We start from the raw sequence: 14,652 nt of genomic DNA, 5'->3' as shown, positions 1-14,652 counted from the left end.
ATTTCCTTGATCTTTTAATTTTATAAATCTTGTAGGAAATAAGAAGAAAAAGAAGCAAAGAAGCACAAAATAAGCTAAAAATGAGAAAAAAAAGAGCTTTGGGGAACACTTTGAAGTTGGAGCACGCTTTGGAGCCTAAGGCCACGCTTTTAAAAGCGTGGTCCATGACCAAATCAAAGGAGGAAGCAACCAGCACGCACACTGCCCTGCTCTTGCCAAGGGCAGGGCAATATCATGATGAAACAAAGTGAGGTTGGAAGAAAATTTTCGCTAAGTTAAAATCTGGGCGCTCACAGCATAACCATGCCTCCTTCAAAGGGCTATAACTTGAGCAACAGACGTCCCTTCAAAGGGCTATAACTTGAGCTACAGACGTCCAATTGATGTGCTTTCAGTTGCGTTGGAAAGCTGACATTCAGAGCTTTCCAACGATATACAGAAATTCATATTTGGCGCACAATTGAGGCATGAGTGAAAGGCATCTTTAAGGGCCAAAAATAAGCGAAAATAAACCAAAGTGCTTCCACCATGGTTCGAAGCTGGAGCCTCACTCCAAAGCAATGTAGCGCTCATTATTCTGCTCTGCCCTCTTGGAGAGCAGAGCAATGTCGTGCTTCACTTCATGAAAAATCATGGAAAATTGCTACCCCAAATGCTTTCACCAAGGTTCAAATTTGGGAACTCTCCTTGGCACGCACATGGGCATGCATGACACGGGCATCCTTGGTGCACACAAAGGAGCCTGGGCGCGCAGCTTGGACGCACCATGACAACTTTGCCCTGTCCTCCACAAGGGTAGGGCAGCATCCTGATGCCCCTCCCAATTTGGCACGCTAGTTGGATCCACATGCAAGGCTTCCCTGCTCTACCAAACCTTTCCTGCCCTGCCCTTGGCGCGGGCAGGGCAGCGTTTTACGTTCCTGGCGCACCAATTTTCTTCCTGGCAGCCTCCTGGGAGCAACATGGGCCAAAATTCAACTAAAATTCCATTTAAATTCAATTCCTCTCCAAATTATATCAAGGCCAACCAAACCCTTTTCTCCTCAAATCCAAAGCAAGCAAAGCCCATATCATCACTCAAAGGCACAAGAACAAGCTAGATTAGGAATTTCATTTTTGGTGAATTTGTTTTTAATTTCAATTTCATTTTATTTTCATTTTGTAAAAAGCCTATATAAAGGCATCACTCTCATTTCAGAAAAGAGCTCGATTAGAAGGAAGTTAGCCCCATTAGAGAATATTGGAGGGCAGCTCCATTAGAAAGCTCTCTTAGTTTTCATTTTCGTTTTGGATCTTGGGTGGAGAATTGAAGAACTTCTGTTTCAATTCCACCTTGAGATCTCTTGTTAATCTTTCTACATAATTCAAAATTCATTTGCTGTTTTAAAATCTTTTTCTTCTGCAACTCTAGCTTTTCTGTTTTGGATCTTGAATTGAGGTTGAAGAGCTCCATTGATTCAAATTCTGAGAATCATCTTCCACTCTTCCTCTTAATTGATGTAAGGATTGGGTTTTAATCTTCTCTGCTATTTTTTAAACCTCAGTTTCTTCTGCAATATATTTTCTGACTGAGCAAAGGAGAATTGAGATCCAGATTTGCTTCCTGAGTTCATTTCTCTTCTTGGATCCTCAAATTCTCTTTTAGATTTTACAGTTGAGCTAAGTTTCTTTCTGTCTTGTTCTTCAAGCAATTTTCATCTCCGTTTGAATCTGCTGCACTTATTTCATCTTTTACTTCTTTGCTTGATTTCATTTTACATTTTCTTATTGAAGTTTTAATTCCCAGCACCCAATCCCTTTTACTTTTCATGCAATTTAATTATTCTGCAATTATTCTAAGTGCTGCTTATTGCTTTCCTTTAAATTTCCTGCACCCAATCCCCTTTACATTTGATGCAATTTACATTTCTTATCATTTAAGATTTTGCCAATTCACTTTTCTTGCTTTTTAAGTTTCTATGCAAGTTACTTTCTGCACTTTATAATTCCTGTAAATTTGCATTCTATTGGTTACAGTTTCACACAATTCGCTCAATGTTAGCTTGACTAAACTAATCACCCACTAAAGTTGCTTGATCCATCAATCCCTGTGGGATCGACCTCACTCTAAGTGAGTTATTACTACTTGATGCGACCCGGTATACTTGCCGGTTGGATTTGTGTGTTGGAAATTCGTTTTCCGCAAAAACACCATCAAGTTTTTGGCGCCGTTGCCGGGGATTGATTAGATCAACAATGATTAAGTGGGTGAGAAGTCTAAATCAAGCATTTTCTTTTTTTTTTTGTTCTCTGTTTTAAAGTTGAAACCAAGGTGTTTGTGTTTTTGCCTCACTAAGCAAAACCCATATCTGATATGAGTAATTTCAATTTTCATTGGTGTTGTGTTCTACAAAATTCAAATGGAGTTCACCTCATCTTTTAATCAAACAAACTTCATGGGATATTGCCCACCATCACAATATGATTCAAGTCATTATTCTAATGATGGTTGGGAATATCACAAAGAAGATACAAATTCTGAGCACTTCAATCAATGGAGACTTGCTCCAGAGTCACAAATTGATCAAGCTGAGCACATGAGATACTGTCCAGAACCACAAAATGACTTATATCATTATCCTCATAGTGTCTGGACATATCAAGAAGAATGTGAACAATCAGTTAAAATGGGACACCTTCCAGAGACACAACATGATCCAGATTTTGATGAGTCTAACAAGTACTCATATTGTGGCTGGGAAAGTCAAAATCAAAGAAATCTTAGTAATCCATACTGTGATGAGTTCAATAATTCTTCAAATTGTGATTCAGAGGATCTCCTTCAAAAGTCTAGAGGATTTTTTGAAAGACAAGAACAAGCCTGGAAAAGGAAAGAAATCCTCCGTCAGAGGATAAATGAGCACCTGGAGAACATAAGAAAACACTTAGAACCATCAAACAGTAAAAATCAATTTGTGAGAGAGGAAGTGGAAAAACAAGAACAAAAGGTCCTTGTGTCAAGTGAAATTGCAATGAAAGATGAGGAACATGAGCCAAGGATTTTATATTCACAAAAGCCACTTGAGGTGACAAAGAAACATGAACACTCACAACCCTCACAAACTTTCCTTGAATCTGTGATCAAAAAATATGAAGAGGAGATGAAGAAATCTTGGGAAGAACAACAAAACTCCTCTATAAAAGAACTATTAAGTCCAATGTTGAGTGCAAAGAAAGGAGTGGAGGAGCAAGAAAGTGAGGAAGTCGTTCCAGAAAAGTCACATTCAATTGAAGTGGAGAAATGTAAAGAGGAAAAGCTCATGGAACCACCAATGCAAGAGGCTCTTAATGAAGAAATCACTCCAATAATCACACAGCAACCAAGTCTTGAATCCAAAGAAGTGAAGGCAACTAGCAAGAACACCAATTCTATGCCTAATCCGGCAAGCAAGATCAATCAAGCCATTTGCAAAAGGAAGCTTGCTGAGGAAAGGCCAAGACAAGGGACACTAGCTGAATCTTTCCCTCCTTTGAGGTCATTCCTCTTAACAAACTGGAAGAAGAGGAAGAAAGTGAAGAACAACATGTCAAGCTAATGACACTAAAAGAGCACTTATTGGGAGGTAACCCAACCGTAGGTATAATTTCTCTTCTCTGCTTTGTTTTCTTTCTTTGCTTTGTTTAAATTCAATAAATTGACATATGGTTGCATTCTAAGTTTGGTGTTGCTATGCAACAAAATTTGGTTCCAATGCTTACTAGATACTTGCATTAATTTCAAGTGAAAGTGTCACACTAAGTTTGGTGTGCCACTTATTTTTTTATGCAATGTATCATGCACACCCTCTTATGTTTGCAATCAAAATGTCTTTGTCTCTTATGCCTTGATTGTTATCTTTAATTTTGCTTGCTTAAAACACATGTGCTACTAACATATCATTGTGTAAGACATTCATGATCCTTCTTAGCCACATAGCCATTGTTCTAATTGTTGCTTGAGGATGAGCAAGCATTCTGAGTTGGTATGGGAAGGAGAATAATGGGAGGAAAATGACAACAATAGAGAAGATGAATTACAAGGTTGTAAAGTTCCTTTTCCTCTCATTTATTTCCAGCACTTTAAATTGCATGATTGTCTTATTATCTTCTTTGTTTACATGTGTGGTATGACTAAGCATAGCTTGAATTTGATTTACAATATGGTGCTGTACCATTATGACTACCAACTTGAGTTTTGTGAGTTCAAAAGCAGCAAAGCATCATGATCATAAACAAACAAGGAATTAAAGAAGAATTTAGCATGTGCATACAAGTATTGGAAAGCTAGTATGATTGATTGTTGCTCAATTGCATTGGATTTTATTTAATTGAAGTTTTTCATCTAGTACATTTTGTGAAATCTTTTGAAATCATGAAAACCTTGAAGAAGCAAATACAATTAAAACAAGAAAAGAAAAAGGGAAGGAATGAGAAAGCTGAAGGCTCTGAGTACCAATGGCAATTTATTTGCTAAGTGCTTGTGGTGTTTATGTATCAAGCCAAATGCTTGAAAACAAAACACTTAGAAGTCAAGGCTAGGCTCAAGTACAAAAGCACTCCCTCAAAGCTCAAGGCTCTGAGCATCAATGATTAGAGAGTCAAGAAAAGAACAGAAAAATGAGCTTAATGAAGTCCTCTAATTAAATGCTTGTGGTGCTTATGTATCAAGTGGTAATACTTGAAAACAAAGCATTTAGAAGTCGTAGCTTTGTTATCAACTCATGGGGCAAAGCACCCAAAAGGAGAAGCTAAAAAAAATCAAAAGCTAGCTTGTTTCAAGAAAGAATTATAAGAAAAAGATTTCATAAAATAAGCTAGATAGAAGCATCAATCATTTACATCTCTTTTGTAATTAATGATTTGTGCTTAAATATTGAATGCTTTTTGTGCTTAAATGATATATTTTCTTGATCTTTTAATTTTATAAATCTTGTAGGAAAAAAAAGAAGAAAAAGAAGCAAAGAAGCACAAAAAAGGAGAAAAAAAGAGCTTTGGGACACACTTTGAAGTTGGAGCGTCATCATATACCTATTTTTCTATGCTTTTTCATACAAGAAATTGATGATTTGTGCTTAAATATTGAATGCTTTTGTACTTAAATGATATATTTTCTTGATATTTTAATTTTATAAATCTTGTAGGAAATAAGAAGAAAAAGAAGCAAAGAAGCACAAAATAAGCTAAAAGGGAGAAAAAAAGAGCTTTGGGGAACACTTTGAAGTTGGAGCACGCTTTGGAGCCTAAGGCCACGCTTTTAAAAGCGTGGCCCATGACCAAATCAAAGGAGGAAGCAACCAGCACGCACACTGCCCTGCTCTTGCCAAGGGCAGGGCAATATCATGATGAAACAAAGTGAGGTTGGAAGCAAATTTTCGCTAAGTTAAAATCTGGGCGCTCACAGCATGACCATGCCTACTTCAAAGGGCTATAACTTGAGCTACAGACGTCCAATGGATGTGCTTCTAGTTGCGTTGGAAAGCTGCCATTCAGAGCTTTCCAACAATATACAGCAATCCATATTTGGCGCACAATTGAGGCATGAGTGAAAGGCATCTTTAAGGGCCAAAAATAAGTGAAAATAAACCAAAGTGATTCCACCAAGGTTCGAAGCTGGAGCCTCACTCCAAAGCAATGTAGCGCTCATTATTCTGCTCTGCCCTCTTGGAGAGCAGAGCAATGTCATGCTTCACTTCATGAAAAATCAAGGAAAATTGCTCCCCCAAATGCTTTCACCAAGGTTCGAATTTGGGAACTCTCCTTGGCACGCACATGGGCATGCATGACACGGGCATCCTTGGCGCACACAAAGGAGCTTGGGCGCGCAGCTTGGACACACCATGACAACTTTGTCCTGCCCTCCACAAGGGCAGGGCAGCATCCTGATGCCCCTCCCAATTTGGGATGCTAGTTGGATCCACATGCAAGGCTTCCCTGGAGCAACATATGGGCCAAAATCAACCAAAATTCAATTTAATTCAATTCCTCACCAAATTGAATCAATGCCAACTAAACCCATTTCTCCTCAAATTCAAAGCAAGCAAAGCCCATATCATCACTCAAAGGCACAAGAACAAGCTAGATTAGGAATTTCATTTTTGGTGAATTTGTTTTTAATTTCAATTTCATTTCATTTTCATTTTGTAAAAAGCCTATATAAAGGCATCATTCTCATTTCAGAAAGGAGCTCAATTAGAAGGAAGCTAGCCCCATTAGAGAATATTGGAGGGCAGCTCCATTAGAAAGCTCTCTTAGTTTTCATTTTCATTTTGGATCTTGGGTGGAGAATTGAAGAACTTCTGTTTCAATTCCACCTTGAGATCTCTTGTTAATCTTTCTGCATAATTCAAAATTCATTTGATATTTTAAATCTTCTTCTTCTGCAACTTTAGCTTTTCTGTTTTGGATCTTGAATTGTGCTTTTATTTCATCTGCATTTTTACCTTTCTGTTTCTATTGCTTCTAATTTACTTTCAAGCACTTTAATATCCCTGCAATTGTTCTAAGCTTGGATCTAATGCTTTCATTTAATTTCCCTGCACCCACTCCCTTTTACATTTCTTGCAATTTACATTTCTTGTCATTTAAGATTCCGTTAATTTACATTTCTTGCTCTTTAAGTTTCTGTCCATTTTTACTTTCTACACTTTAAATTCATTGTAATTTTACTTTCTGATGATCAACTTCACACAATTCACTTAAATGTTAGCTTGACTAAACTAATCACCCACTAAAGTTACTTGATCCATCAATCCCTGTGGGATCGACCTCACTCTTGTGAGTTATTATTACTTGATGCGACCCGGTTTACTTGCCGGTTGGATTTGTGTGTTGGAAATTCGTTTTCCGCAAAAACACCATCAGTGGTCAGCTACTTTGTTCTCTATTCCGCTCCTATCTTTAATCTCAATATCAAATTCTTGGAGCAGCAGGATCCACCTTATCAATCTGGGCTTAGATTCTTGTTTGGTAAGCAAGTACTTGAGTGCTGCATGATCAGTGAACACAATCACTTTTGAGCCAATGAGATATCATCTAAATTTATTAAAAGCAAAAACTATGGCTAAAAGTTCTTTCTCTGTGGTGGTATAGTTCCTTCGATTCTCATTAAGGACCTTGCTATCATAGTAGATTACATGTACTAGCTTATCTTTTCTCTGTCCTAGAACAGCACCAACAGCAAAATCAGATGCATCACACATTAGTTCAAAGGGAAGATCCCAACTTGGTGGTGCTATAATAGGTACAGAGGACAGTTTCTTTTTGAGTTCATCAAAGGCTACCATGCATTCTCTATCAAAAACAAAAGGAGTATTTGAGACAAGTACGTTGTTAAGGGGTTTTGCAATCTTTGAAAAATCTTTAATAAACCTCCTATAGGACCCAGCATGTCCCAAAAAGCTTCTGATTGCTTTGACATTGCAAGGTGGAGGTAATCTTTCAATTACTTCCACTTTTGCTCTGTCTACTTCTATGCCATCCTTTGAAATCTTGTGACCAAGGACCACCCCTTCAATTACCATAAAATGGCACTTTTCCCAGTTTAAAACAAGGTTGGTTTCGTGACACCTTTTTAGCACAAGAGAAAGATGGTATAGGCAATTAGAATATGAGTCCACAAACACAAAAAAGTTGTCCATAAATACTTCTATGAACTTCTCAATCATATCCGAAAAAATGGAGAGCACGCACCTTTAGAATGTGGCAGGTGCATTGCACAATCCAAAGAGCATCCTCCTATAAGCAAAAACGCCATATGGACAAGTAAATAAGGTTTTTTTCTGATCCTTGGGGCCTACAACAATCTGGTTGTAGCCTGAATATCCGTCCAGAAAATAGTAGTACTTATGTCCTGCCAATCTTTCAAGCATTTGGTCCATGAAGGACAGGGGAAAGTGATCCTTTCGGGTGGCTTCATTAAGTTTCCGGTAGTCAATGCACATACGCCATCCGGTCACCGTTCTTGTGGGTATCAATTCATTTTTCTCATTTGCCACAACAGTGATCCATCCCTTCTTAGGAACTACTTGCACTGGGCTTATCCAAGGGCTGTCTGAGATTGGGTAAATCACCCTTGCTTGCCACAACTTCAACACTTCTTTCTGAACCACTTCATTCATAGTTGGGTTCAGCCTCCTTTGTTGCTGTCTTGAGGGTTTGGCATCCTCTTCAAGTAAGATTTTATGCATGCACATTGAAGGACTGATCCCCTTTAAATCTGAAAGTGTCCAGCCTATGGCATCATTGTGTTGTCTTAGCACTTGGATAAGTTCGTCTTCTTGTTCCTTACTCAGATTTGAATTTATGATCATTGGTAAGTGTTGTTAGCACCTAGATATGCATACTTCAAGCTGGGTGGTAAGGCTTTCAGCTCTAGTTTTGTTGACTCTACATCTTTGTTGTTTGTGGTAGTTGGCATGATTGAGTTCCTCATGGTTGCTTGTGGTAGTTTCCCATCTGATGCTTGCTCCAGCTCAATATTTTCTTCGCATTGTTCTTCTCCCATAACTTCTTGAACTATTTGTTCCATGGTGTCTACCAGCATGCATTCTCCTATGGGATCCTTGGGGTAACTCATTGCTTTGAAGACGTTGAAGACCATTCTTTCTTCATGAAATCTCATGACTAATTCCCCTTTCTGCACATCAATAATGGCTCCAGCAGTAGCTAGAAATGGTCTTCCTAGGATAATTGATGTGTTGGCTTCTTCTTCCATGTCCAGCACAACAAAATCAGCAGGGAAAATTGATGCCAGGGCATCTAGGCCAGTTTCACTAACCTTTTCTTTACTGTTTTAAGGTAGTTTCATGCATTTTTCTAGTGAATAAGGCAAGTTTTGGGTGAAAATACACTTACACCTTCATTTAAGCAACTATTGTGAATTTTCTATAATTTCATGAGATTTTTTCCAGAATTGCATGATAACTTGATGATGCATAATCTCATGACTTTGGCTAGAGCTTTGATGCACTTTAACTGCTTGATTTCAGGACAAATGAAGCATGGAAGAACCACGTTAGCATTCACGTTAACTTAGTTAACGTGACTACTAACGTGGGATGGCAAAGAGCTTGCAACGTTAATGAGAAAAGTGATCACCAATAACGCCTGCGAAGCCATTCATGGCTTACGTTAAGAGCCACGTTAACTAAGTTAACGTGGTACTTAACGTAGAAGAAAAAGAGGACTCCACGTTAACGAGAAACATGAACTCCAATAATGTTTCTCCTCAACGTTAGTGGTAAAAGTGAACACCACTAACGTTGGGAAACTAGGCAATGCCCCACGTTAAGAGTCACGTTAACTTAGTTAACGTGAACTTTAACGTGGGAAAGGATCAACAATGCCAACGTTTGTGACACTCACTTTTGTCACTAACGTTGGATCATTAGCATTGCCTACGTTAACTCTCACGTTAAGATTGTTAACGTGAAAGTTAACATGGAGTTGGGTTCAAAGAACCAACGTTAGTCACACTCACTTTTGTCACTAACGTTGGGAGATGGCTTCATTACTACGTTAAGAGCCACATTAATTTAGTTAACGTGGGTTCTAACCTAGGGACTTAAGGCAATTGGAGCGTTAGTGACAAAGGTGAGTGTCACTAACGCTCTCGAAGGTGATAGATACCCACGTTAAGAGCTACGTTAGCCAAGCCAACGTGAGATCTAACGTAGGGGCAAGAGGCAAGCAACGTTAATGGGAAAAGTGATTCCCATTAACATTTGTGAAAAGGGGCACAAGCCAACGTTAATGGGAAAAGTGAGTCCCATTAATGTTGGCCAAGGATTGAGTAAGAAACGTTAGTATTCACGTTAAGATTACTAACGTTGGAATTAACGTGGGTATATAAGGGTGGAACGTTAGTGGAAAAAGTGAATGCCACTAACGTTAAGCTTAGCACTTTTGGGAACTACTCTCTGCATATTTACTTTTCTGTACTTCTAGCATGGATTCTTCTTTTCTGCCATTTTTCATTCCTAGAGCTATGAACAACTAAACCCCTTTCATTGAGTTAGGGAGCTCTATTGTAATTTGATGGATCAATTATAGTTTTCATTCTTCTTCTTCTTTCTTTTCTTTTGATCTTACTAGAAAGCTTTCGATCTTAATTCAATTGGTTAGTTGTCTTGGAAAAGAAATCTCCATAATTGGATCTCCTTTGAACCTTGGAAAAGGGATAAGGAAATCATGCTAGAAATGTTTTCTCATGTTGGACCAAATTGGGGTTTGGATGGATATTGTGACATTTAATCCTCCCAACACTTTGATTTGGAAATACATGTGGTATAATCAGTGACCACACTTTCATCTCTTGCCATGAGCAATTAAATCAAGGAATTGGGCAATTGTTCAAGCTTAGAGAGATTGGATTGCCAAGGAATTAGGATCCAATCACTTAAGATTGCCAAGGAGATTAATGAATGCATTGATTGAGGAAGAGATGAGAATGAACTTGATCCGGAGAATGCAACATCTCTTAAACCCAATGATCTCCACATTTCTGATCTTACCCATTCTATTTACTTTCTGCCATTTAATTTCCTACTCATTACCCCAACTCCCCATTTAAGATTCTGCACTTTAATTTCTGTTATTTACTTTCTAGTCATTTAAATTTCTGCATCTCAATCTCAATTCTGTTTAGCTCAACTAGCATATTCTTCTAACTAAAGTTGCTTGACTAATCAATCCCTGTGGGATTCGACCTCACCCTATTGTGAGTTTTACTTGACGACAATTTGGTATACTTGCCGCAGGAAAATTTGTTGAGAGACAAGTTTTCATGCATCAAAAATGAACTCTTCCATTTTCACTAGCAAGTCTTCCACCACCCCATGTGGAAACTTAAATGTTCTGTCAGCCAATTGGAGTGCCATTCTTGTTGGCTTGGCTTCCTCAATCTTCATCCTTCTCATCAAGGTTAGAGACATAAGATTTATGCTAGCTCCCTTATAGCCACCTAAAAAATAAAATACTACTCATGCAATTCGAATTTTATTAAAATAACAGAAAATTAAAAGGGAAATTTAAATGCTACTAATACTTATGGAATAATAAAAAAATAAATGACTCTAATACTAATTCTCATGTAACTCTTAAAATATGTCTCTAATAACAAAAGTTATCATAGAGTTAGGACTCAACAACCTTTATTTTGAGAGAGAGGTGCTCCTTCAATCTGTGGGATGTCTGGCTCTTCAAGAGACAGCTTCTGGCGCTTTAGCTCCTGTATCTCACACCCTTGCTTCTCTTGTTCTTTGAGCAGTTTGCAAAGCATGCTATTTTGATTCTGCTGCTCTTCTTTGAGTTGATCCATAGCATCTTGCAGCTTGGTGACAGATGCTTTTAAGCGGGCCCAATAGTCAAATTGAGGAATTTCTAGGTGGAGCTCATGCGCCCTCCTCTTAATGGGGTTGTCTTGAACTTGAGGTCCATCCATTACTTTTTTGGTGATTGGGCATTCAACTGGGATGTACTCATCCACACCTATCTGTACCCCTGCATCTTTACATAACAAACGAATCAAGCTTGGGTAAGCCAGTTTGGCCTCAGTGGATTCCTTGTTTGCAAACATGTAAATTTTACAAGGAATCAGCTGATGAACCTCCACTTCTTTTCCCAGCATAATACAATGAATCATTACTGCCCTTTTGATAGTGACTTTAGAGCGGTTACTGGTGGGAAGTGTAGAACGCCCAACAAAATCCAACCAGCCCCTAGCAATTGGTTTGAGATCTCCTCTCTTCAGTTGGTTTGGAACACCTTTTGAATTGGTTATCCACTCGGTTCCACGGAGGCATATGTCCTCTAGAACTTTATCTAACTTTTTATCTTTAGCCATTCTCCTATTAAAGGATTCTGGATCATCTTGTAGTTGAGGAATTTTGAGGACTTCTCTAACTTTGTCAAGGTGGAAGTAAATAACCTTCCCTCTGACCATAGTCCGAAAGGAGTAGAAAGAAATTCCCTCCATTCTTTCCTTATCCGTCATCCACAGATTTACATAAAATTCCTGGATCATATTTCTTCCAACATGTATCTCAGGATTAGCTAGGACTTTCCAGCTCCTGTTTCGAATCTGCTCTTGGATCTCCCGGTATTTGTCTTCCTTCAGGTTGAACTTAACTTCCGGGATCACTAATCTTCTGCACACAATTTTAAAGTAATGGTCCGCATGTTCTTTGGTGAAGAACCTCTCATGTATCCGAGGTAGTTTTGGATTGTTTTCTTTCTTGCCTCTTGGAGTGGTTTGTTTTCCTTTAGAGGCCATGAATTCAGTCTGTTTTAGCTCAGTGATCACGGAAAATCACACCAAACTTAGAGGTTTGCTAGTCCTCAAGCAAAAGAAAAGAAAGAAGAAGAATAGAGGGAGAGAAGGATTCGAATAATGGGTCAAAGATGTTGGTCGAATGTATATTTAAAATGGAGGGGGGATTAGGTTTCGAATTTTTAGAGAAAAAAAGAAGATAGAAAGATATGATTGACAAAAGATAAACATGATATGAAAAAGATAAGATTTTAAAATTTAAAAGAGATGAAAAAGATACGAGGAATTTAAATATGAATTTTTGTTAATGCATCTAAGAAATAAAAGATAATACGGATGAATTAAAAAGATTTGGAAAGAAATTGGAAAGATAAATGAGTTTTGAAAATGTTTTGAAAATGAATTGAAAAAGAATTAAAAAGAGTTTATAAGATTATTAATTTTTTGAAATGGAAATTGAAAGATGAATATTTGTAACATTTTTATGCAGAAAATTATGAATTAAAACATGAAAATTCGAAAAAAAATTAAATTGGAAACGAAATTACCTCCCCCTCGCTATTCTGCCATTAAATGCCCATCTTGTAGCCATTTTGGGCGTTTAACGCCCAGCCAGGTACCCTGGCTGGCGTTAAATGCCAAAAATCCTTTGTTACTGGGCATTTTTCTGAACGCCCAGAATGATAGCCATTATGGCGTTTAACGCCCAAAATGCCTCTTTACTTGCATTTTAATGCCAGTGAGCTCTTTTTCTCTGTGATTCCTCTGCTTTATGTTCTGAACCTTCATTTCTCTGTATTATTTACTGAAATGTATTAACAAACATGAATAACAAAATTAAATAAACTCATATAATTGTTATAAACATCTAATTTTTGCTAATGGCTGGGTTGTCTCTCATCAAGCGCTTCTTTACTATCTTTAGCTGGACTTTACTGAGCTTCAATCTAGTCTCAGTCTTGAGCATTCTTGCTCAACATTGCCTTCAAGATAATGCTTCACTCTCTATCCATTAACAATGAACTTTTTGTTAGAGTCAATATCCTGAATCTCTACATATCCATATGGTGACACACTTGTAATCACATATGGTCCCTTCCACCGGGATTTCAATTTCCCAGGGAACAATTTGAGCCTAAAGTTAAACAACAGAACCTTCTGTCCTAGCTCAAAGACTCTAGGTGACAGCTTTTTGTTATGCCACCTTTTTGCTTTCTCCTCATAAATTTTAGCATCTTCGAAAGCATTGAGTCTGAAATCCTCTAGCTCATTCAACTGGAGTAATCTTTTCTCTCCATCTACCTTAGCATCAAAGTTTAGGAACTTGGTTGCCCAGTAGGCCTTGTGTTCTAGTTCCACTGGCAGATGACAGGCTTTTCCATACATAAGCTGTTATGGAGAGGTCCCTATAGGAGTTTTGAATGCAGTTCTGTATGCCCACAGAGCATCATCCGGACTCCTTGCCCAATCCCTTCTATGGGAACTCACGGTCCGTTCCAGGATTCGTTTTAGTTCTCTATTTGAGACTTCAGCCTGCCCATTTGTCTGTGGGTGATATGGAGTTGCCACTTTGTTGTTAATTCCATATCGGATCAGAGCAGAGTCAAGCTGTTTATTGCAGAAATGAGTGCCTCCATCACTGATTAGTGATGAGCGAATAATTTATACGCTTTTTGGCATTATTTTTAGGTAGTTTTTAGTAGGATCTAGCTACTTTTAGGGATTTTTTATTAGTTTTTATGCAAAATTCACATTTATGGACTTTACTATGAGTTTGTGTGTTTTTCTGTGATTTCAAGTATTTTCTGACTGAAATTGTGGGACCTGGGCAAAAATCTGATAGGAGGCTGACAAAGGACTGCTGATGTTGTTGGATTCTGACCTCCCAGCACTCGAAATGGATTTTCTGGACCTACAAAACTCCAAATGGCACGCTCTTAACTGCGTTGGAAAGTAGACATCTAGGGCTTTCCAGCAATATATAATAGTTCATACTTTATTCGCGTTTAGATGACGCAAACTGGAGTTCAACGCCAGTTCCATGCTGCATTTTGGAGTAAAACGCCAGAAAAACGTCACAAACCAGAGTTAAACGCCAAACAAACATTGCAACTTGGCGTTTAACCCCAAGAGAAGCCTCTGCACATGTAAAGCTCAAGCTCAGCCCAAGCACACACCAAAGTGGGCCCCAGAAGTGGATTTCTGCACTTAGACTTATTTCTGTAAACCCTAGTAGCTAGTTTAGTATAAATATAACTTTTTTTAAAAAATAAAAAAAAAATAAATTTACAGATCTGTTTTTTACTAGATATTTAAATAATAAAATTAAAATAAAGTCTAGCAATATCTAATAAACAACAAATTTC

Source organism: Arachis duranensis, chromosome 1 (genome assembly GCF_000817695.3).
Source record: "Arachis duranensis cultivar V14167 chromosome 1, aradu.V14167.gnm2.J7QH, whole genome shotgun sequence".
Classification (NCBI taxonomy): domain Eukaryota; kingdom Viridiplantae; phylum Streptophyta; class Magnoliopsida; order Fabales; family Fabaceae; genus Arachis; species Arachis duranensis.
Note: the sequence above shows the minus strand (reverse complement) of the source record.